Raw genomic sequence first — 26,526 nt, 5'->3', positions numbered from 1 at the left:
GTCTCCATATTGACTATTGTCCTAAGTCCAATCCTTGTGCAGTTACAGCGGTTTTAAAAATAAAAATGTTGAAAAAATAGGTTTTTTATGGTTTTTGGCAATTTCTATATGACAGACTTGATTTTTCAGTCTCGTAAATATTTTTATCAAAAAGCTCGTCCAATTTCCCATAAGTTTGTCTTTGACCACATTTCAATTGGATGTATGGGCTTACATCAAATAAAATTTTTTGACAACTCCGACTCCAGCTTCGACTCCGGGTCTATCAGAAATTTACGACTCTGGCTCCGACTCTGACTCCAGCTCATACAATTTAGCCGACTCCGACTCCAACTTCGGCTCCAGCTATTAGATTTTTGACGACTCCGACTCCACCGACTCCGGCTCCGACTCAAACTCCGACTCCACAGCCCTGTAATATTGAAACTTTTGTGAAATTTTTAGATCTTTTTCAAAACAAGAGTTTCATTTCAAAAGGCATAACAATATAAAACCATTTTATAAAAAAATATTATCAATGCAATGATCCAAAAATTTCTCAAAGGTTTAAATTTTAAGCGTTGAAAATTGAATCAATAGTTTGCAATAGTCCGGCTAATTAAGTGAAAATCAGAGAAATTCATTTTCACCGATAAAAATTATTGGGAGGCTGTATCTCAGAAACGTATTGCCCGATTTTCAAAGTATCAGAGAGAAAATTATAGAACATTTTCGCTGCATTTGATACACATTTTTTTTTGTTTTGTCTTATTCCTAAATCACAATCCATCTCTCCATATTAAAAAAAAGGTTTAAAAAAAAACTTTTCACTAACAATACTCACGGTGTGTTTCGTAGAACAGAAGGGCTCTTTCTCGACATTTTGCGGTATACCGAGATATTTCGTCGGAGGGTCTAGAGCAACTTTTTTTAAAAGTTTTTTTTTTTTATTTTATAGGATATTTCTTCAGAAAAGTCGCTGAAAATCGGTCCGTTCATGTTGATATCCATCAAATTTCTTATGTTTTAGGAGACTCCTATTTACATATTTGACCAATAGCGACTTTTCTGAAGAAATATCCTATAAAATTGAAAAAAAATCTTAAAAAAAGTTGCTCTAGACCCCCCGATGAAATATTTCGGTACACCATGCAAAATGTCGGGAAAGAGCCCTTCTTGCGTGGTGCCTAATATCAGACTTGCCATTTTTTTTGTCTTAATGTTCTCCCAAATATACACCGTGATACTTATTATGAAAATAATTGCAACTATGGAAACCATAATGCTGCTTTTTAATTTAGTGTTCATAGGAACCTTTTAGATTTTTACTTAGATTTGAATAAACGAACAACATAATGCATTTTTTTTCATTTTCTTTTATGTTTCAAAAACAATGTAATAGATCCGTTTTAAGACCTTTGATGTTTTACTTTCTTAAGAAGTAAAAAGATTAATTTGTTTCCCAGATTCATTTGTTTCATTTTGGGCTGAAGCTTGAAATACAATTTCTAATCAATTGTTTAGTTTTTACTTACCGCGAAGGCAAAGAAACAAAAAAATAAGGAGATGGGTAACATCTTGAAGAAATAAGAGCACAATTTTTGTTATTCTGTGCCTGTTCTATCTAAAATCAATAAAAAATATTCAGATATTGTTTAGTGAAAAGGGAAAAAACAGCTGTCCCAATTCGCCCCATGAGTCCTCTAATTTTTGATGAGATTTGTCAAATGTTTAATTAACAAATTATTTGCATCACATCACTGGCTTCAATTTAAAACATGATTATAAAACCATTAGTAAAATGAATCGAGAAATTAAAAGTACAACATGGAGTTAAATTTTCTGTCAAGCTGCTGTGAAGTTTACCATGGCAGCTGCGAAAGTTTCACTCCATGTTACCGGCTCACATCTCTCTTTTTAATTTCTCGATAGCAATTAGTTGTGCTAGCCACCACTTCAGACCATTTCGGCGCTGCTGTACAATTCCTATTGGAGACCAAAACAGCTTTTAAAAAGGGGAAACCCTAATCACCACTACACTGCCACCAACCACGCATTCTTCTCTCCACTACCCACTTGCGCGTGTGTATTTGTGTGCGAACCCAAGCCCGAGAGGGGAGGAAAGCCTTCATTTTATTTTGATCCTTGCCACGAGCAGAGCACAGTCTCTCCAGCAGAAAACGTTCGCGGCCCGAAAGAGCAGAAGCAGTGAGCGCCCGAAGCTTCGCAAGAGCACAAACCGAGAGCACGAATGAAGTGCGGAGAATGGACGAAATGTTCCTCTTGAAAGTGTGGTGCGGAAGCAGGATTTTAAACGTCGGAAAATTGTTGCATTTCGGCTGACTTTAAGAAGATGTGAACCGTCTCCGATTTTGTGTTGAGTGTGTTACTTTTTGGTTGTGATTTTGTTGTGTGTGTTTTATTTTTGTGTTGAAATTTCCACTGATATTTTTTCAATCGTTGCGGTTTCCAGACGGGTTTCTCATTCGGTTCTACGAAAAAATAGATTTGGATCATTGCGAAGTTGTTCATCGATTTGTTTTATAATGAATATTGAATAAAGTGATAATGGTATTATTAATAAGCATTCTTTCTACAAAACCCGTTTTTAAAGGGGTTGAATATATAGTCATCCCACATATTCGGAACACCCACAAATAATAGTATGCCAAATGGAGCTTTTCTCTCGACCCTACTATTTTTAGGACCTTTATTTGGACATTTTCTTGCTATTTCACTAGTAAAAGTAGCCAAACACTGCCTCCAAATTGCCTGTCCCATGATTGTGGGATGTTATTGTGCCTCCCACAATTGTGGAACACCTGAATTTAACTGATATTTCCACAAAAAAAAGTTATCAAACCATGGATAAAACATCACTAAGCTTGAGTTTCACTGGTTGCAGTGTGTGAAGTCATTATTATGTTATAAATATGTACTTCTGGAGGGATCCAAAGTTTGTTTACATCCGTAAGAAAAAAGTGTTCCGAATTTGTGGATTTCATGGGTCAAAATTTTTCTTCAAAAACTTGATATAAAAGTTAAAATTTGCAATTCTTCAACACAGCATTCGAAATATCGTAAGAAAAGCTTGCAAATAAAGGCAAAAGCTAATCATTAAGTTCAATAATCGATTTGCTATGATTTTTTGATCATCTGCAAACTGTTCCGAATATGAGGGATGACTGATAATAAAATAACTAATAATAATAATAATAACTGATAATAAAATAACTAATCTCGAGTGATTTTTCCAGACAATCTAGCTGCTATGCTTATGCTATAACAATTGTAAAAAAAGACCGTTTACAAGGCAAACTTAATAAAATGTAACAAAAATGATTTTTTGGCGGGCATTCAGGGGTTTTATTTCTTCCAGTGGGCATACTAAGTCCAAATCCCTAACATGAGCTCGGTTGGACGTAACAGAAGCTGGCGCTTTGCATTTAACTCGTAAAAAAAAATTTTTTTTTTTCAAAAATTAAAATTTTTGAGGCACTTTGGACGCTAAAGCGTTTATTTTCCAAATCATTGGCGTGTATGCCAGGTCCTTGCGCATGTTTTGATATAAATAATATTGAAATTCAGAGCACCTAGACCTCGGTACAGGCCTTCAAAGTTGGGCATTTTTTTCGAAAAATTGGCCCCAGCAAACTCAAATGGCGTCTCGGGCCTATCTTTTTTAGGAAATCATCTAAGGCCGTTGCAAATATTTTTCAAAGTTTATGTCGCCCCCCCTTCAAATTTGCACTGAAAAATCAGGGGGCAAATAAAATATTTTTTCGAAAAACTTCAAAATTTTAATGAAAATAAAAGTTTAACCAACTAAAAACCAGTTAAAATGCATTTTCCTGCGTTTATAATCATATTTAGCATGTTTGACCTCTTTTGAAAACATTTTAAATTTTCATGAAATACCAGTCCCACAAAAAAAATTGGGGAAAAAACATTCCGTCAATACCTCGATATTTTCAAAACTAATGATTGGAAAGCAACTGTACGCCTGAAAAAGCATTTTTAAAAACTTTTTTTCATCCAAATGTTGAAACCTAGGCTTGCAATTTCAATTTTTATATTCTTTTATTTTTTTGCTTCCCCCCTCGACTTTGCTCAGAGCCGAGGAACATAAACTTTGACAAATATTTGCAACGGCCTAAACATTCTTTAAAAATTGCATACATTTAAATTTTTCTACCGATAAAAACAAATAATAAACAAAAGAAAATAAAAAAAACCAGACAAACAAAATACTCCAAAAATGTGTTTTTATCAAAAATGGCAGAAAATTAATATTTTTTCTTAAAAAAACTGAAACCCTTGAAAAGACTAATTTCAAGGCTATTACATTAAAATTTTCAATTTATTGTTTCCTTCTAAGAAAATATTTTAAATGTATTGTATGGATTTTAAAAAAAGATGTTTTAAAATTAGAGACAAGGCTGGCAAATTACATTTTTGATTGTCTTCGATGCTTCAAAATCGTCCAGAAAACCTTAAAATTTAAATAGAAATCAACTGAACACATATCATAAAGCATTTTTGCAGGGTGCTTATTAAATCAAGCATGTTTGGGCTCGTTAAAAACTGTTTGATGTTTTTTGGGGAATCCGGATGTACAGTACAGCAAAACATTTTTTTTTTAATTTATGACTGGAAAACAATTTGACTGGTGTAAAATGTATTTACAGCAATTATGTGATTCGAGTGTTTAAATTCGTTGCTTCGACTTTAATATGGTCCAGTAGACATAAACTTCTAAAATATTTGTAAAGGCCTAAATGTATAGAAACTGATGATTTTCTCTTCTACACTCTAGTAATATATTTTCTGGAGCAATCAAATGAAGACTAAACGTTGAAAAGTTGAAAACTGATTTTAAAAATCCGTGAAAAAATTAGAATGGTTTTTTTTTTGAAGTGCTGAAATTATTATATTTTTTGTGTTGAAGAATTTTGATATTTTTGAACTATGAAACCAGCAACAGCATACTTAATTTTTTTAAACAAGAAATGTTGCAAATATTCAGCTTAAATTTTAAAATACTCAAACATAATAAAGCACAAACGCTTCATAGATTGAAACCATTCTACTACGGTGAAAAATAAAAAAAGGCAAATCATCAATGAACTCATGAAAATTTAATTTTTTAGTTTTATCTTTTTTTTGGATTTGATCTGGTTCCGTTCAAAAAAGTATTTTGAATGAGATTTTCGATGATGATCCTGTCTCATTTTCCATAATGCTTTTTTTTTTAGGACAACTCGGAATCAAATTAAGAACAAAGGGAGCGGCCGTGGCTGAATGGTTACGATGTTCGCTTTGTAAGCGAATGGTTCTGGGTTCGATTCCCATCTGCTCCCATCGAGAAAGTTAAGGACATAGAAATACTTGAAATGCTGAATATGAACGAAAAATCAAAGTCGCTGGAGGCGAGGTTCGAACCCCCGTCCTTAGGATTGGTAAGCAAAAATGCTAACCACTAGGCCATGGCGACTTGGTAAGCCTAGACTGGAATTAGGAATACTGTTACAACCAACCCGCAACGCCTTTCTAGGTGTATCCTAGGGTTCTACCTCTCCCACTAACATTGTGTCCAAAACCTCCCTACAAACATCTATACCACTAAGGTGACGTAGGGGTCCTTGCGCACTTTAGATAGGTGTTTACTAACGATCCTTCCCGTCCCTGAGGATAGCTTGGACCCGGCCAGGATCCCCTTATGCCCTGGGTAGTATTACACACTCATCAAAAAGATGAAGACATGGTATCTCCCGTGTTGGATTATTGTTTCGGATGAGGGTCTAACACAACCACACCAAACAGTGGGATAAGCGTTGTGGAGCCTTCCGGTGGTGGGGCGTCCTCCAAATGCTAATGCTAATGCTAAACTCGGAATCAAATTCAGAACAAATGTCTGTGTTTTTTCCCCTCTATTTTAACCTATACCCTAACTGGCTCAATTGGCCTTGCCATCACGGAGCCGTGCGATTTATAGTCTTGATGGATATTGATGATCTCCTGGGGGTCTTGTTGTATTTTTTTTTTAAGTTGTTCTTATTTGCATTGACTGAATAAAAATAATAAGAGTGATCGATCTACGCCGCGAATTGATCGTTCGTGTCCAATTGTTGAAAATTCTTTCTTTCCATATATTTCTTGTTAAGAGCAGACGAGAATCGAATCCTGAACCTTCCGCATACAAAGCAATGCGAACAACGTGACCACTCAGCCACACATGTTTTTACCAAAAAATCTGATTTAAATTTGAGATTTTTGTTAAAAAAGTACTTCTAAAATTTTATTTGAAAAGGTCCTATAATAGCTGAAAGGACCTTTAAAAAAACTCCAGATTTCAACCCTGTAACATACACAGTAAAAACATTAGTAATATTTACAACAGTGTGCTACATTAATATTTCATTATTTAGTTGAATTTTATGTGTACAACTTGTATGCATTTAACCAACACGGTCTGCTTCTGTAAATAACCGTTTCCTAATGTGTGACACGTTTCACTGTTTAAGTTATTTGTTATTATCAAGGTTGTTGTTTATATTTCTCTGTTCATAATTTTTTTCAAATTTTTGTTTAACAATCAGATTTCTTAAGTTATACTGAATTTTCAATACTGGAAACTGTCATTTAATATTCAAATGGTTGAATTAGTCGCTGAAGTTTCAGCTTGTACACTATGTAGTAAAACTGCTTAGCTTTGAACAATTTAATTTGAACTAACATAAAAAAGGTTTTGAATGCCTTTATATTTTTTCAATATTTTCGTCATCGCAGTTGATCTATCTCCAAATAAAAAAATATATATTAAATTTTAAGCATTACGCTGCTCTGTTTCATTCTCTTTAATTCACAGTTGAAAAATCGTTACTCCCGTATCGATTTTCACTTTCCTCACTTAAACAGGGATGCTGACAGAAAAAAAATGCACAGCACGTTCATCTTTCCGGTCCCTTTCCCGGAGCAAAACAAAGCGTAAACGGGACAGGCAAAAAAAAGTTAAAAATAAAAAAAAGAGATGGAAAACCACCCGGAAAAATTAAAATAATGAAGACGCCAAACCCAAACAGCCACCACCACCGCACCGTCGGAGAGAAGCAAGCGAAGCATAAAAAAAATCGAGACCAAAGTTTCGTCCCATCAGCTGACTGCCGTGGCTGGCTGGCTGCAATCATAAATTAAAACCGCGTGCCGAGGAAAAACTCCGCGACGACGCCGGCGAAAAATCGAGGGCAAGTGCCTCGCCTTGAAGGCATGGCGGCGGCGGCGTCGTCGTCGTCGTCGTGGAAAACTCTCACTTTAAAAAGTGCACCACGTCGGTGATTTTTCTGCTTTTTCTTCTCTTTTTTACGACTGTTATATTTGCACTTCCGCTTTGGCGCGCAGCGTCTCGCGAAGGAAAAACGCGAAGATTTTTTTTCTTTTTTGTTTTTCCCGCGACGACGACGATGTCCTTGATGCGCCTCCGCGAAACGCTTTTTTTATGTATTGTTTATATCATTTACATAAATGGCGGGTGGTAGTGAACGGTCTTGGTCGGGGGTGGCGGTGCAGGTGAGCCAAGTAGGGAGGGTGGGAAAGTAGCACGACGATGATGACGGTGAAAGGCAAATTGGCACGCGACTACGCGCCGAGAAAGAAAAAAAAAAAGCTTTCTCTCTCAATCGCGGTGGAGGACTTTGAACTTTGGTGGTGGCGCGAACTGGCTGGAAGAGAGAAAAAATCGCTGACAGTGAAACTAGATGGAGTAATTATAATTGGATCAGGAGGGAAAATGGGACAATGGTGAGACGAGTGTTTGGAAATCTGTCTAATTATTTTGGGTTGCTGTAAAAAATTGTGATTTTTGAAATTAACTGAGACATTTTTTTTTATTTTTCGAGTGTTTTTAAGCCTTGCCTCGGTAATGTGAGGAAGGCGAAAATGGTACGTAAACATTAGAAAATCTGTAGCTATTCAAGGATCTTTTTGATTGATTTGGTGTCTTCGGCAAATTGTAGGTATTGATGAGGACTGTTCAGAAAAAATAGGTAAACGGAAAAAAATGATTTTTGAATTAACTTTTTTCACAAAAAATAAATTTCCCGAAATCCGTATTTTTTATTTTTTTATTTTTTATATGTTTATGGGACAAAAACCTGCATTTTTTAAGCCATTAAGAAGTAGGAAGAGCAATTCTCTGAGATTTCGGTCATTCGATTTTTTTTATATTTTTTAATCCGGCTGAAACTTTTTTGGTGCCTTCGGTACGCTCGAAGAAGCCATTTTGCATCATTAGTTTGTCCATGTAATTTTCCATACAAATTTGGCAGCTGTCCATACCTGGGTGCTGAAAAGACAGACTGCGTAACGTGATTTTTGAAAGCTCTCCACTGCTCCCCACTTATACAGCTGCACTACAGCTGTAAACATAAACAAAGTAGAAGGCTATGTTCAAGCTCAAGTGTGACATATTTTTTGCTGCTTAAGTGAATTGTTTTGAAACAATTAGGATCTGTTGATATCTAGGTTGATATTAAAGTTTTCGCTGAAAAATTAAGTGCTTTGCGCTTTTTTTCTTCGTAAACTAAACGATGAGAAGCCAAAAGAGGCCTTTTTTGTTTTCCACGTGATGACAAAACAAAATAAATTATAGATCGATCACAATACTTGCCACTTCTTGGTAGCATTTTGCGATCAGTAAATTGGTTCCGCTTTGACAGTTCTAAATTGAGGCCGCTTTGCGAACCACTATTCTGCACCCAGGTCCATACAAAAATGATATGTGAAAATTAAAAACAACTGTATCTTTTGAAGGAATTTGTTGATCCGTTTCGTGTCTTCGGCAAAATTGTAGGTATGGAAATGAACAACACTGAAAAAAATGATACACGGTAAAACAAATTTGGTGATTTTAATTTCACTTTTTGTCACTAAAACTTGATTTGCAAAAAAACACTTTTTTTTTTCATTTTTTGATATGTTTTAGAGGAATCAAATGCCAACTTTTCAGAAATTTCTAGAATGGGCAAAAAATCTTTGACCGAGTTATGATTTTTTGAATCCATTCAGATTTTTTTCAAAAAATCGAAATATTGGTCGCAAAACTTTAGTTTTCGATGTAAAATCAAATTTGCAATAAATAAGTACTTTAGTGAATTTTGGATAAAGTGTTTTTCGAAAAGATCGGAAATTTCACGAATGTTTCAAACTTTAACATTGTAAATCGGACCATCAGTTGCTGAGATATCGACATTAGAAAATGGTGGGTTGTTTGGGTGAGACTTAAAAAACATCAATTTTCTTGTTTATTAACCTTTGCATGGCAATATCTCAGCAACTAAGGGTCGTATCAACAATGTTTAAAAATATAAAATATATAAACAAATTTCAGCTTTTCAAAAATATTTTTTTCATAGTGGGCAAACATGTGCACTTATTTTAAAAAATTCAAAACTGCGACTATTTTCAAAAAAGTCACCTAAAAATGGATTTAACTTGAAAACGGTGCACTTTATCAAAACTTCAATGGAGTACTTTTTGATTGCAAATTCGATTTTACATCGAAAAATGAAGTTGAAAAATTTTTGCGACCATTTTTTCGATTTTTTGAATCAAAACAGCTCATAGCTCGGTCAAAGATTTTTTACCAATTGCCAATTCCCTTAGCCAATCGTCAATAAATCAATTCCCTTAGAGAATATAACAAACTTAAAAAGTTAATTTTATCGGATTAATTTAAGCTTATGGACCCCATTTCATGTACAAATAAATGACTACAATTAAATTGGTCAAAATTATTCCATAGTTCTAGCTTATTTTAGTAAAGTCCCTTAGGGGGTATATCAAATAATTAAAAAAAACAACTTTCAAAATTTCAATTTTTTTGAATAATTTTAACTTAAGGACCCCATTTCATTGCCAAAATAATGACCCCGGCGAAAATGGTCGAAATTATTCCATAGTTTTAGCCAATATTAGCAAAGTCCCTTAGGGGGTATATCAAATAATAAAAAAAAATCAACTTTAGAATGTTCAACTTTTGAGAAAAATTTTAGCCTCAGGACCCCATTTCATGGCCAATATAATGATCCCGACGAAATTGGACAAAAATGTACCAAAGATCTAAACATATTTAACAAAAAAAAAATGATAACAGATTGTGTTATGGACACTTAAAAACTTTTCCATTCGTGCGATTTATGGTAATTTTATTTCTAAGTCAGAATACCAAACGAATAACAAATCTTGTTATTAGGAGAGTCTTTGAAATGTATAACATTTCCTCTTATTAGCGTGTTATTAAACATTTTCAGTAAAATGTCACTGCAATACCAAATCTTGTTATTTTATCAGAAACTGTTATTATTTTTTCTTCTTGAAATTGAAGTTCAGGATAAAATAAGAACACTTTTTGTAATTTTAACAGGATTTTTTCTTGAAATATTATTCATTTTGTTATTACCGTCTGCCCGGGTTAATTTGAAGAAATAATGTTATTTCGATTGCAAATTTTATTTAACATAAACACCAAAATTCGTGTTTTTTTTAAATCATTTTTTCTGTTACGTTTTGTCTGGATAGTCCTAATACTTACAACCTGGGTGCAGAATAGTGGTCCGCAAAGCGGGCTCAATTTAGATCTGTCAAAGCGGAACCAATTTACTGTTTGAAAAATGATACCAAGAAGTGGCAAGTATTGTAATCGATCTATGATTTATTTTGTCAGGAATAAAAAAGTCGAGGGCGTCGAGCTTTTGAGGTATTCGAAGTCAACACATTTTAAAAAGAGGGTTGGAATCGAGATTGGCATAATTTGTCGCTAACATTTAAATAAGCGCTATGTCTCACGCAAAACCTATGATTATGACGTTTTTTGAAATGTTAGCGACGAATTATCAATAACTATGAATGGCACCAGCTAAATAATATTGAATAAACTTACACCGATACTATCACTGCGCTTCAATGCTACAAAACACGGAACTTCCATTCGGTTGCTCTTCAGTTTCATAAAATTCCACCCACTTCTGACACAATTGTTCGTCACGCGGAAAACAAAGATGGACTCTTTTGGCCACCCATCGTTTAGTATACGAAGAAAAAAAAGCACAAAGCACTTAAATTTTCAGCGAAAACTTTAAAATCAACAGATCCAAAATGTTCGAAACAACAAGTCACTTCAGCAGCAAAAAATATGTCACGCTTGAGCTTGAACATAGCCTTCTTCTATGTTTATGTTTACAGCTGTAGTGCAGTTGTATTAGTGAAGAGCAGTGGGAATCATTCGGAAATCACGTTACGCATTCTGTCTTTTCAGCACCCAGCTTACAACCTGGGTGATGAATAGAGAGAATGCGTAACGTGATTTTCGAATGATCCCACTTTGTTTACATCTACAAAGTAAGAGGCTGTTTAAGAACAAGCATGACTTTTTTCTTACTGGAAAATGAGCTGTTTTATAATCAGTAGTACGTGTTTATTTTTTCTAGTATTTGACATATTTTGTTGGAAAATTGTGTGTGCTTTCAAAATATCGATCGGTTAGAAAAGGTTTTTCTTTTTGAGGGTGACGAAGAACTGCGACAAGAGTGTCATTCTGAGATGTTGCAGATAAATTCCCTGGTTGATTTTAGAATCCTGCAGCTCTTCCTGGTCCAGCGAAAAAAACATCGCTCATTCTAGCTAAAATGATCCAACAAACAGAGAAGATTTCCAGTAAACCAGGTTTTCAAACGGAAGCAAACAATAAAGACAACTTCTGCATGAATAAAACCGCATCGACTCTATAAACAACTTCCATTCATAATTTTAAAAAATGACGATCTCGCCTGTAACTTTCTTAAGATTTCTTGACTTAAACTCTAGGTCCTCAAAAGCCACACATTTTCCATTCTTGCAAAAAAACAAACAATTTTTAATGATCGATATCAATACTCTCTACTTTTGGCGAACAGTAAATTGGTTCCACTTTGACAGTTCAAAATTGAGGCCGTTTTGCGAACCATTATTCAGCACCCAGCTTACAACTTTGCCTAAGAATCAATCAGAAAATTCCTGCAAAAGAGACTTGTATGATTTTACCAATGCAAAAAAAGTTTCTTTGGTCATTGGGATACGCCCCCACAAAGTTTGGGCCAAATGAAAATGTACAAATTAAAATGTACAAATAAAATTCATTTCCGGAATTCGGCGAGAATTAATCGCCACCAAAAATTATAGCAATGCATCTTGTCGTTAAAAGAAGTTGAACGTCTTTGCTTCATTTTTTTAAAGCCTACCCAGTCATTCAATATTTTCGCTAAACCGTATTTGCACGGCTCATAATTTACCTCCTAAAATCCCATTCCAATCAGTTTGTCACACTCCCTTGCTAGTCACCCTATGCAAATCACCCCCAGGTTTTTTTTGTTGCCTTGCCATTTCAAGCTGTGCCCATTTGCACACCCCTCGTTTTTAAAATATGTTTCAAAAATTCAAAAATTGACCGTCCTAACCAACGGTTAGCTTAATCCACTGCATGTGTCCCGAGGTTTTTTTTCCGCTTCTAATATTAGATTTTCACGACCGTCAATTTCCCTAAATTATAGGGGACATTTTTTTTGCCATCAACTGCTCTCAACCGACAAAAAAAAAACAAACGTCCACACAATCCTTTCCAAACAGTCCCCGTCAGCGAGTGAGTGTAAGTGTGTCCCTACATTTGCATGTGTAATGTGTGTCCTTTTTGTCCCTCGTGGTCGTTACCACCCCTGCTGCTGCTGCCGCCACCGGGGGTAGTTCCAGCATTTCCAAATCCATCGAAGCATAAAATTTCAAATATTTTAACGTCTGCTTGCCTCCTCCTCTTCCAATGCTTCGGACCGAAGTCCTTTCCCCAAGTCATCACAGTCAACGCTGTCCCTTTAATTGAATAAATGGAAACCGTTTTGAACTTGCCGCTCCCCCATCGAAACTCCCACTTGAACCGATCCCGGCGTAAGGGCAGGGGGTAAAACTTTCCGATGATTGATTGAAAACTAGTGGAAAACTTTATGACAATTTGACTTTCTCGTGTGCGCCGCTTCGGTTCACTTTGAAGGGAGAAGGACACTGCCGTCCAGGCGCCACCCAGTCTGACGAAATCTGACGATAAATTAAAGTGACATTTGAACACAGGCCAGCGAGCGTGAACCGCCTTTGATCCCCGTCCCTGTAACACTCCTCTTGGTCCAGCGGCGGATGGGGACACATTCCGACGATGGTGTCCTCTCACCCCAAGGAAACTCCGGCAGTAGGTAAGGTCCGCACAAAGATGAAAGACTTCGGGGGTGGTGAATCTGATTCATCGTGGAAAACTCTTTACCAGGATACACGACCCAGGCAACCGAAACTAACCTGGTTTGAGGGCAGTGGAATGGATGGGAGGACAAGACAAGGTTTTTTACTGGAACCTGCTGGGAAGGACCTGGTCATAGCTATCAGCACTGATTGGTTTGCATATGAGCAATTCTCCCAAAAAGTTTTTGTATTTAAGTATTTTTTTTTTTATTTGAATGAAACATTGTGTGTACTTTTTCGATTATCAAAGATGACATTTTGCATCTTAATTCATCCATACAATTTTGGCAGCTGTCCTTGCAAAAAAACTTTTGAAATATTCATAAATCTTCTTTATTCTGAAAAAAATGATCACACTTTAAATAAAATTACGCGTGTTTGAATTCGACTCATCTCACAAAAAATAAAATTGTGAAAAATAGCATTTTTTGTTGTTAAAAAATATCTTTTTTGTATGACAAAAAATGCCATCTTTTAAGCTTTGACACAAGTTGGTCAAAATTTATTTGGATAAGTTTAAGGATTTTTTTCGTAAAAATCATATTATAAATAAATAGTGGAAAAAGTGAAAAAACCTTATTGATTTTATTTTAGATGTAAGATCAAATTTGCAATCGAAAAGAACAAAACATAAAACTTTAAATCATGCAACAATTTAAAGTAATAGTCACCTTAAATATTACTTACTTGCAATTATAATAAGTTTTTTCTTATTTTTTGCCTTTCTTACTAAAGAAAGGTATAGGGTTTGCTTTTGGCTCCGACGCCAAATCAAGCTTTGTTCCCAAATCATTTCTCGAGCAATATTCATTCGAAAAATCTGCAAAAATCATGGACGATCGATTTTCGACGCCCGATCGATTGACAATGACAGAATTGGTCTACCTCCAATATCCGAATTTTGGCGCTTAATTTACTGTAGAGCACGCGTGACGTCCGTGTGTGGTAAAAAGTGCTCAATTTTGTGGTAGGGGTTTCTCAGAGCCCACATTATGGATTTAAGCTCTCTTGGGCGCATTTGAAAGGGGATGTGCTGAACCTGAACCAGTTCCATACCAAATTTGAATTTATCCATTTTTTATGGGGACTCGGAGTGTGTTTTCACCAAATCAGGCGGTTTTCAAATTAAAATTCGGTCGAAAATTGAAGTATTGAAATCGTTTATTTATCCAAAAAATTGCATTTTTCCAGCCCTACATCCTCCCAAAGTTTCATCCATGTCGGTAATGTGGTTCTTGATTTACAGCTTGTGGACTGATTCACTGTGAGGGGGAAAATTTCCATTTTTGCCTTTCTTACTAAAGAAAGGTATAGGGTTTGCTTTTGGCTCCGACGCCAAATCAAGCTTCGTTCCCAAATCATTTCTCGAGCAATATTCATTCGAAAAATCTGCAAAAAATCATGGACGATCGATGTTCGTCAAGTTGTCAAGTTGAGCTTCACATGCAGACGCGAGCAATGCTGGCGCGTGATGCTGGCGCGTATAGAGTTTTGATACTAGATTACCCCCTTTTAGTGCAAGTTGCTTTATCGATTGCTCGTTCATCACACATCGCCTATCATTATTTTCTATGCTAAGCTTCAGATAACGCAAACTAGACGCAAGCAGCTATCTGTTCTGAAGCCTCATGCTCATTCTTTTGCCTTTGTTTTTTGTTTTGCTCATTCTCTGATCGATATCTGAGCGAACGAATTTCTGGGAAGCGTCCAAGCTTCCCATGTGCCAGTGACAACGCACATCGCGGGTTTGGTTTTCTAGCTTCGGTACTAGCCTTTTTGTGTATTAGTATTTTTGTTTATCGTACCAGCGCACCAAGGTGGTTTATTCGGTACGTTTGCGTTTGTCGTAGTGAAGTCCCACCGAGCGCTCAGTCGTTGTTTGCTTCCCAATCCCAAAACGCCTAAATGCATACTCTGGCTTGCTTATTGAAAGCTCACAATTTTGCCTAACGCCTAAATGACAGTTTAGTGAATTACAGTAGGCGTTTCAAAGCTTTCAAGAACATTTATGCGGCTTTACCGTTACATCGTTGTTTACAACACGGCAAATTCTCGGGTGTTGAAACACTTTCTGCCAGTCATTTTGTTACCACTTTAACGCTCTGGAGCAAGACGGAATTATTTTGTTTTCTCGTTAATTTTTAATATATTGAAAAGTGCAAAAAACACTCAGAGAATACGAACAATTTAGCGATATGCAGAAAACATTACGAACATCGCAAATTGTGAGCTATTTCTCTGTCGCAAAAACAATGTGTTCTGATTTAAAAAATCGAAAATGCTTGTGTGCGAGCACAGCTTACAACCGGCCATGGCAAATGGGGCAAAAACCAGCGCTTTTCAGTTATATGAAAAAATATGGTTGAGTTTCGAGTTGATTAATGAATGGACCATTCTTTATTTTGCTATTTCTTTGAAAAAAAAAAATCAACTGCCGTTAACTTCCTTTTGTAAGAAAGGCTCTATCTCACCCCAGGTGGGATTAAATCGGGTTTTTTACTCTTTTTTTCTTACAATTATTTACAAGCAATAATTGTTCCAAAATGGATTATGATGTAACACACAGCTGAATTGAACTCCAAAATTCTGTTATGAACCTTAAAAGAACTTATTGTATATTAATTGTTTAACAATAAAACTGAATTTATAAAAAAATTACTTGAGATAAATTAAACTAGTATCGGAAGAGTTGTTACAAATGGAAACGGGCAGCTTTCGGTTTGGTTGCAAAAATAAACTATAGTGGTTCACGGGAAGGATAATTTTGAAAGACTCTATTTTTTCAGGAATACTTTTAGGATTTTTTGTCTTCTAGAAAGTTGTTGGCTTGCCAATCCAAGCAACTTTGTTGAAGACACACACAGTTTATCTCGCAATCTCTGCCTTCTACGACCAAATTTTGTAAAAATATCTGAGCAAATCTTCAAAAATCAGTTTTTTGAACGTGGGATTAAGTTTTAGAGATTTTTTTTTTTACAGGTAAATTTGGACTTAAGGGTCGAAATTTGTAGCCATTTTAAAGTAAGAAATTAAAGGTTGCATTCGAAAGAGGAGATCTATACAATATGACTATATGTTGTCAAGGCACTAAACTCGAAAATAGCAATGCAAGTAGCAAATCGTGTAACAGCCCAGTTTTTGATGGATCTAGACATAATCGACCCTCCTGAATCCGAATCTGCCTGTTGATTTTCCAGATTCTCAATGGGAATCAAGATACTTCAGATGGCGTCCAAAATGGCGGCTTAATGGAAATAAAAAGATTTTTAAGTTCAATCAACTACTCAAATTTAACTAAATTGGCGAAGTTAGAATATTGGAAATGTTTATTCAGAAATGTAACAGGCAATCAACAGGTCGAATTGGATTAATTCGGGGTCGCTGAACTAGAATATGACCCCCAGAATACTCCAAAGTACTCAGAGATTGTGCAATCCAAGATGGCGGCCAATATAGCTGTGCTAGAATATTGTAATTTTTGGGCTGTTACATTTCTGTAGAAATATTTTCAATATTCCATCACCGCCATTTTGGATTTCTTGTTCCCTGAGTACTTTCGAGTAATTTAGGTGTCATATTCGAGTTCAGCGACCTTAGTTTAGTTAAATTTGAGTAGTTGATTGAACAAAAAATCCTTTTACTGTGATTTTTCCATTCAGCCGCCATATTGGACGCCATCTTGAATATCTCCGTTCCCTTTGAGGATTGGGAGAATCAACAGACAGATTCGGATTCAGCACACCAAAAGGAAAAATATATCTCAAAATCTGCAACATTGGATTTGCTGCAGAAAATGTCATATTTTATAACATTTTTTGCAGCAAGCCCGTAGATCATTTTTGCCCGCGTTTAAAAATTTCAGCGATCTGCAGTTCTCACCAACACATATAAAGCTGGCCCGTCCCCGAGCAACACTCCAAAGAGAAGCATATGTTGGTGCTCTTTCACTCACTTTTCATCAAGCGTCCATGGCGCGGTGGTAGCGTGTCGGATCAATAACCAAGAAGTTGGTGGTTCAATCCTCGTTCTGCTAAGTGTTTTTGTGAAATACAACCAAAAAGCCGTCGGTAATGTCGATAATTGTCGGTAACGGGCAAAAATGTCATACTCCTATATCGCAAAAAATGCATGAGGACAGATTTCATGCAGATTCTGATATACTTTCATACCGCCATGCATCACAATCATGCGACTGCCAGTTGGGTGCAGGGTCAATTTTGTCTAGATTCATCAAAAACTGGCCTGTTACACGATTTGCTTCTACACAGAAAAATGTAGTAATCCAGCTGCGTGTAAAAGGCCAGGATGTAAAACAAAATTTTGCATTATTTTATGCAATTCTATGTAATATTACACCGTAAAGAATATAGACCATCAGTATGGAAAACCTTTTTGACCGAAATGTCAAGCTCATATATGCGTTTATCCTTTCCATTCCTTATCGGTCTGATGGCCGAACGGGCTAAGGCGCCAGTTCTAACTGTTGATGCTGGGTTTGAGTCCCATCGGTTGCAATTTTTTTTTGTGTTTGCTTCTTCCATATAGTTTTGAACGCTGAATCTGAATCTGCCCTCAGATTCAAGCCAAAGTGTAAAAAAATCGATCGATGGTTTTATTTTGAGTTTATATTGAGCAGTTTTCTCAGATTTTGGTCATTCGATTTTTTTGTATTTTTTAGTCCGACTGAAACTTTTTGGGTGCCTTCGGTATGCCCAAAGAAGCCATTTTGCATCATTTGTTTGTCCATATAATTTTCCATACAAATTTGGCAGCTGTCCATACAAACATGATGTATGAAAATTCAAAAATCTATATCTTTTAAAGGAAGTTTTTGATCGATCAATATTTCGATTTTTTTACAAAATCAGTATTGATTAAAAAATTCATAACTCGGTCAAAGATTTTTTGCACAACCTGGAAATTTCTAAAAAGTTGGTACATATAAAAAATTAAAAAAAAATAAAAATTGTGTTTTTTTTGCAAATCAAGATTTAGTGACACAAAGTGAAAAAAATCACCAAATTTTGTTTAACCGTGAATCTTTTTTTTAAGTGTAGTCCATTTCCATACCTCCAACTTTGCCGAAGGCACCAAATCGATCAAAAAATTCCTTCAAAAGATACAGATTTTTGAATTTTCATACATCTTTTTTGTATGGACAGCTGCCAAATTTGTATGGAAAATTATATGGACCAACTAAGGATGCAAAATGGCTTTTTGGGCATACCGAAGGCATCAAAAAAGTTTCAGTCGAATTAAAAAATACAAAAATTAAAATTCCAAAAAAATGACCGATTTCGTAGAGAATTGCTTTATTATAATTTCTCAAAGAAATCCAAAATTGAACCAAAAATCAATATTTTGACATTTTGGCCTTATTCTGAGGACAGATTAAATAGCTAAAATGTTCATTCAATTCACTTCAATATATTTTTTTAAAAGGTCCTATAAGCCATTGTTTTTTATACTTTTATAGGATCTTTATTTAAAAAAAAACTCTAGATATAGTCCAACAAATAAAAACACGCCAAGGTTCCAGCTTGAAAATTTGAAAAATCAACTAACTTTTTAGCTACAGTCTAGACTCGATTATCCAAAGTTTGATTATCCGAAGGACATAACATGCATTATCAATATTTCAACATCGCCATTTTGATCGCCATCTTGGATTTGAAAAACCTGAATCACTTCAGATTTGTTTAGAGTTCGAAAATCAAAAATAAAGCTAAGAGGTCATCCATAAACTACGTGAACACTTAGGGGGAGGGGGAGATTGGTGATTGTCTACGGTTCATACAAAAAATGGATATGGATATTCGTTCATGAGGGGTGTGGGGCGATTTGAGATTTCTAAAAAGGTGTCCTCGTGGTTTACGGTTTACGGAAAGAAAGTGTTTTTTTTTGTGATTTGATCATCCGAAATTATTTTTTTTTTTTCGAGGCCTTTGGATAACCGAGTCTAGAATATCTAGACTAGTACTAGAAACTAGAATTAGAAACTCGATTAAACTTTCGAATTCAAAATATTCTTTTTTGAATTTATATAGTAAAAAAATGTTAGATGAAAAAACAACCCATTTTTTAGTCCTATAAATTAATATTTCGTTTCCAAGTTTTATGAAGGAAGATTCTTTTAAACGTCTTTAGTTATTACAAATATAAATAGGGGGTAAGTTTTGTAGAAGAGAGTGTTACAGATAATTTTGGAAATATTTTTTATTGCCATGAAAATCATAGTGCTTGCAATTTAACGTTATGTATAATGCTATTCAGGAGAACAGCATCTAATTCCAGCGTGCCTCTAATGTTGGCAGGTCAGAACTTTGAAAATCAATTAAAACTAATTAAAAGCGTTTTCAACTGAAATCGAGTGATAAATTGCTCAGAAGTGAGCAAGCAAGTTTCTATCAATAGTTGTGCAAAATTAGTTATTTAAATAGTGAAAATCAACAAATTTGGTAGAGTTATGAGCGAGTGCTTAACCTGCCAAACATACGAGAATTTCCCCTAATAAATGGAAACAACAAAATTATTGAAAAAATACGGAAAACCATGAAAAATGCACACATTTCATTGAATAGCAAAAAATAACCGAAACCTCTTCGAAAAAACGTTCAAACAAAAGAATAAAAAATTGCATGAATTAAGTTTGTTTTTTATGAAAAAGGGTAGATGGACTCGGCCATGAAAATTAAATGTATTTAAATTTCGTATTAAATTTTCGTTCCAGAATAAAAATAAAACCTAAACAGGATATTCAGCATTCGCGGTGGTCCCCAAATTCTAATGTCCTCGGGCATCCAGAAGAATCTTCAGCCATAGCATAGACCACCACATCGTACCTTCGTTTGGCGAGCCGCGGTCGAATGCACGCCCCACCACGTGGATGATATTTATAGAGCACTGGGGAAAATGTCCCGCTTCTTCCTGCAACAGGACATATCAACACTTTTCCGCGGTGAGGCATCCAAGAGGGGTGGCTATGAGTGATAGCAGGAAGTGGGTAAAATGATTCTTTCCGAGTCTTTTTTTTTTCGCCGTCTGTGTGCGGGATATCAACATGATATACGTGAATTTGAGGTGAGGATGCTGTGACCAGGACTTGGAAATTTCCAAGTGGTGCTATGGAAATCAGGGATGTTGCTGAAAACGAGGTCTTGCATGATTTCAGAGAAGAATTCAACGATACAACCCTGGACGTCACTCTATCTGGCCGGACCCACCACGTATGAAGAAAAGGGTGCTCGCGAATGTCCTCGCCGGCAAATAAAGGGGACGATATTTGCCTGGCGAAGCGAATCAAGTTGCTTCACCTTCCTGGGACGACCTGCTTCGAAAATTCATCTATTTACAAGTTCGAAACTCGGTAGAATAAATATCAAGTGAAGAAGAGCAAGAAATAAATTTCATAAGAAAATCACGAAACCGTAAAGTTAACTCAAGTGAGTCGCCGTCCTTCTCGAGTATCTCGGATAGTCCTTCTTCAAGGTGAAGGAAACAGGCGGTGAAGGACTGCAAATAAATTTTCGTGCAAATAAAATCTTCCCAATACACCTTCTGGCGAGTATTTTGGGGATTTTGCGTGTAGCTCTTGATGAGGGACTCTCCTCAAAAAGAAACTCTAGCTCTGGAATCAGGGTTATTTTCGGGGGTAAGCACTTGGTTCAAGTGTGTTCCATATTGAATTTTTACTTCAATTCAATTGGAATTTGATAGTTTCCCCCTACACGTTTGATCATCCCCCAACACGAGTTACATCCATTTTCCCGAGTCACACCGTCGTCGCGACGTCGCGATGCCAACCATTTCCCCATATTCCAGCAAAGGGACGACTTTCGTCAAACCAAAGTCCATTAGCGTGTACCGGAGTCCACAACCGATACTTTGCAAATAATCCGCTCCTGCTGCCGTGAAGCTGATGCCGTCGTCGAGGATAACATTTCCCATTGTCAATCGCAAACTATGACGGTTTGCGAAAGGGCGGAAATTTACATACACTTTCCACCCATCCCTCAAACGTGTTTTTTTTTTATTTCTAGAAGTTCTGCCCAAAAATATGGCTCAAGCTTTGGCCACACTTTTGCTCTACATACGGCCAACCGAGTAACCAACGTTGGGCAAACACTGGCAAACCCAAACAAACAATGTTTTGGGAGGAAATGGGTGGTGGACTCCCTTCAGGTTTTTTTTCTTACATTTTTTCAAACGGACCGATATTGACACGATTGGCTAACATTTCACTTTTCCGAGAGCGGGTCGAATCGAACTCCGTTACATTAGGAAAACCGAACTAAATATTTGCTCTAATTTTGCGCTGTTTCGAAGAAGGTCGCAGGAAAAGGCCAATAAAATTCCTGGGTTGTGATGTTTTGACGAGAAATGTAGCGTAGTTTAGGATATTTTTTTAAAAAGCCAAGTTTTCCTATTTTTATTGCACTGTAAATAAAGTTATGAAAAAGTGTGTAAATCATTTGGATTATTTATTGACATAAGTTCAGTAAAGTTCTCATAATACATTTTGGATTGATTTCATATTTCATTTTCAGCTTGAAGTTATTAAATTTAGTTTTGTAAAGCACTTTACTTTAATTGTTGTTTTTATAATCTGATATGTTATTTTTTATTTTAAATTGATCTATCTTCACAATCCAATTGCAAAGTTAACATTAAAGTTCAAATAAAATTGAGGTATTGAAAATATGTACGATATCTATTCTAGACTTTATTGTTAAACAATTTGTCATAATAAGGCTTAGTGATTTTTCACGCTTGAAAATTGCAAATTTCACGGGGACCTCAATTTCAAAGCATCAAATTTCACGCAAATTTCGCGGAACTTAAAAAATGTTACAATAACTTAGAAAATCTTATGTTTAAATCACAGAAACTATTTTTTATGCTTCATTATATATTATTCTTCAATAAACTGAAAAAACTACACTTAATTTAAACGTGAAACAAAAAAAAAATCTCATAATTTTCGAAAAAGTTTCCACCTGACTTTTTATATTTTTTGAAACAAAATGTAGTGTATGCGTTTTCTCATATACTAAACTGTTTTTTTTTTTAATATTCGACTAGTAAAGCTAAAAAGTTTTCGCTGATTTGCATATTATTAAATTTCATATCAAAGCAAGATTAAACAATCTTGTTCAGCCAGAATGAGTAAAATTATTTGGATTTTTTACGACAGTTAGCCAATTAAAAATATTTTTTAAAGTTTTCATCTAACTTATCAAAAACTTAATTTAAAATCAACAGGCAAAAATAATATGATTTGTAACGAAATCGAAATTTTTAACTCAAAATGAGAACAGAAAACAAAAAAAGAGTAATTTTATCTTTCACGGGAATCATCCACCCAAATAATCAAATATTGTTAAAATCAAGCAGGACTCAGAAATATATCTGAAATGTTTTTAAAAGGTTATTTTAAAACTAAAAAATACTCTTCATTTTATTTTGAGTAAAACAAAGCTGGATTATTTGAATTTCTCTTGAAACAACACCTTTCAAATAAAATAGCAGCAAAATGTGGATTACAACGAATGAAAATATTACTAAATTTAGTTAGTTTCTAAAAAACTGAAAAAAACTGAACAATTCTTCAAATTGTTCATATCAAGCTTTTAAATTGAAAACTAATCAAATTTACTTTAATATTCTTTATGGATCAAATATTTATTATTTTGATTTGAGAAAATCGATAAATTCCACAAAGCCGTACACGAAATCGTAAAAAAACATTAACCTTATATTAGTAAGTAAACCGCTTAACTTTGCAGTATTTCATAAGTTACAGTTTCACACAAACATTCAATTTCACCGGATTGCGCGGAAAAGGCAAAATTTCACGGAGACACGTTTTCAATTATTTTAAGCTGGAATCAGCAAAGAGATAGAAATTTGATGTCCATGGGATTTTTGTGTACTATAACAGAAGTATTCATAAAAAACATAACAAATTAAATCACTGCCATTTCCCGTTACTAAACATTCAAAAATTGACAGACATCTCATTTTTAGGAAACCTAGAAAGGTATTTTTTTTTTTCATTTAGAAAGAAAATTATTTTAAAATTACTTGTTTTTTGTAACTTGATTCCTGAGTACCAATTAAATTTCAATAAATTGTAGAACTATTTTCAATGTAAGAAAAACGAACTTGAAATCTTTGAAATTTCCATTATTGTTTAATACGCAAAGAACTGGGAAATTTTTAAAGTGGGCTCATTTGAAATAGAAACTAAGATATTTTAAAATTCTTTTGAAATCATATTGACCCAATCTCATCCCAGCCCCTATGTCATCTCGGAGTTATAGTTAGAAACACAAAATATTATCTTGGAACTGAAAAGCTAATCAATTCTACACTGACCACGCACAATTGTCTTTACGGATACATCTGGGCCCAGTAATAATCGTTAAACACATTATAACAAATTTAATTTCCTACAACAACTATTCAAATCCTATCATTTCCAAATCTAAATTTATCCCTGTCCTCAGCAAAAGTCAACACAGCATGCAAAAAAAGGGCGTCCAGCACCAATACCAACACTCTCAACCAAAAACTGTGTCCCTTTTTTTCCGACTACGATAACGAATGTGTTTTTTACGACCATCGTCCATTTGGTCCATCCTTAAAAACTTTTAGGACTGCACCTTTTAATCTAGCGCACACACGCACACATGTGCTAAAACCCCCACACTGCTGTGTCCCTTTTTGCCTATAACTATCACACACTCACACATGCTCACCGTTAAGGACTGGACACGAACGATGTTCGTGGGCTGTCCGAGCTAAAAAAACCCTGCCCACCAGCCGAAGCAAAGGACAAAGTTTTAACAACTCTTGTGAGGGGGGTGAGGTTTTTATGATGATTTTTTTGTGTGTGCTGTTAGGATATGTGCACTGCACACACACGTGTATCGGTGAATTTGGGTTTTGAGAGTGTAGTGGTGCGGTCAGGTTTCTAGTTAGGCACGTGGACAGCGAACGGGCACGAAGGAGGGTGGGCTAATGTCTGGAAAACTTTTATTTTGCGGTGCTTTGTCTTCGGGGCCACTTCCTCACTATCGAGGGTGGGTTTGTCCACGTAATGGCTACCAACACACAGACTAGAAGTTTTTTAGAAGGAAAACGATTTTAGAACATATGTGGGAGAAGCAGGGATCCCAAGCGTGAGAGCAAAAGGTAAGCAATATTAACAATGTGAAACGATCTTACAGAAAAAGCTTATAGAACTAAAAAATAATCAAATTCAATTTAGTGTAAATGAATTAAGAGAATATATACGTTTCGACGCTATTGCAACTCTCGATCCCTAGAAATTTAAACAGAGTAAACAACGCCAGCAAACAAAAATTCTAAAATTGCTCAAAATCATTACCAATTCGCAGTAAAGAATAAATTTTCTTCATCTAATTCTTTTTCTTTCCTCTCATATGTCTTCCAAAAATCTCTTGGGGTGGCAACAGCCCGGTAGCCTCCCCTTCCTTTTGCTTCGGGCCAGAGTACCACGATTTTTAAAATATTCGTATACTAAAATTTTCATGACTTTTGAAAATTTAAATAAATATCTGATTGTCATAGTAATTTGAAGGAAGAAAAGTCAATTGAGGCAAACAATTTATAAAAAGATTTTGAATTATACTGCTGCTACTGCTCAATTATTTTTCGATTTTTTTTTATTTTTCCGTGTTTAGTAGATTATTTTGAGCAACTTTTGTTCAACGAAAAACTTTACTTCTCTTGTTTTATGTTTTTCTTGTTTCATTTTTAGTATTTTAATTTACATTTATCTTGTTTGGTTAATGTTTGTTTTTGGTAGTATTTAGCCTATTCTACTACCTCCTTTCATTACATTTAGCTTATCTAATTTTTTCATGTAGTTACAGTCACTTTTTAAATTTATTGCTTGATTTCACATTTTATGCTTTAAAATGGCATCATTATCATTTAAATTGTAAAAAATGCGTAGAGGCACTGCATAATTCTTGTTACTTAAAATATAGGTAATGTTAGATAAAAACAAGGCCAAACTTGACTCCTCAAAAAAATAACATTTTTTTTAAACATTGGCAAAGTCACATAAAACAAGAAGCTTCCAACCCTAAAATTTTCTTAAATTTTAAGAGTTCTTTTTTCCAATGGTTTTAAAAGATTTTGATCTTTCGGTTGGAATCGGTTGAAAATGGATTTTTGGCGATTTTTTTGTAAATCGAAGCCCGTCTAGAGGCAGGGTTGGGCTGCAGAGGGTTAAAAATCTATTTAGATCATTCAAATAAAAAAGTGTCCAAAATTATAAAACAACAAGGCAAACACACTTTATCCTGACAAGGCAAACACACTTTATCCTGACATCATTTTTTTCTTCAGTTGATTAGACTTCATTTTCCATTAAAAGATTGAAGTTTTTTGGAAAAATATTTTCCCTGATCTTTCGGACCAATTCTGAACGGGATTAAAAATGTTAGCATCGGCCTTATTAAATATTATTGAAACTTCAAACTCAATGAAAAAAAAAACAACCTTTAAAGTTGGCAATGTTTTGGTTGCTCTTGTCTCCGTTAATATGTTTTTTTTTTCAACAATGCCAAATTCAAAAAAGTTTTTCTAGCAAGCTTTGAAGAAAAATTAAATCTATTTTGGACTTTTCAACGGAAATATTAAATTTCCCACGTTGAGCATTTCGGTAAATTTCAGCAAATTTTACGGTAATTTTGAAATTTCTCATAAATTGTTCTGTTCCTGGTTCTGAATAATATTTTGCAAAAAAAAATGTATAGAATAGCAATCTTAAATAGACAAAATAAGTTTGAGGATCAATGAATGCCTTGACTTTTTGTTAAAAAAACATACAACATCAAGGCATTATTTTTTTTCTAATTTATAAGCATCTTTTAATCCGTTCAAATTATCAAAAAATATTGATTAGTCTTTTTTTGTTAAGAAGTAAGTGTTATTTTTTAATAACAGTGTTCGGACAGTGAGTCAACCATAAAATTGCTTTTAAACTTGTGATAAATTTTAAAAATGAAACTTGATAATTAAATTGAAATAAGAAAAAAATAATGCAGAAAATATATTTTTTATGGCAAATACTATTTCCAGATTTGAAGCGAGTTTTTGGAATATGTTTGCTTTTTTCGGGCACCTTTTATATAAAACGAATTTGTTTTTTAATGTTTTTAAGGATTCAACCTAATAAATGAATTCAACTTAAATCATTAA

Source organism: Culex quinquefasciatus, chromosome 3 (genome assembly GCF_015732765.1).
Source record: "Culex quinquefasciatus strain JHB chromosome 3, VPISU_Cqui_1.0_pri_paternal, whole genome shotgun sequence".
Taxonomy (NCBI): domain Eukaryota; kingdom Metazoa; phylum Arthropoda; class Insecta; order Diptera; family Culicidae; genus Culex; species Culex quinquefasciatus.
This window is presented reverse-complemented; position numbering follows the sequence as displayed.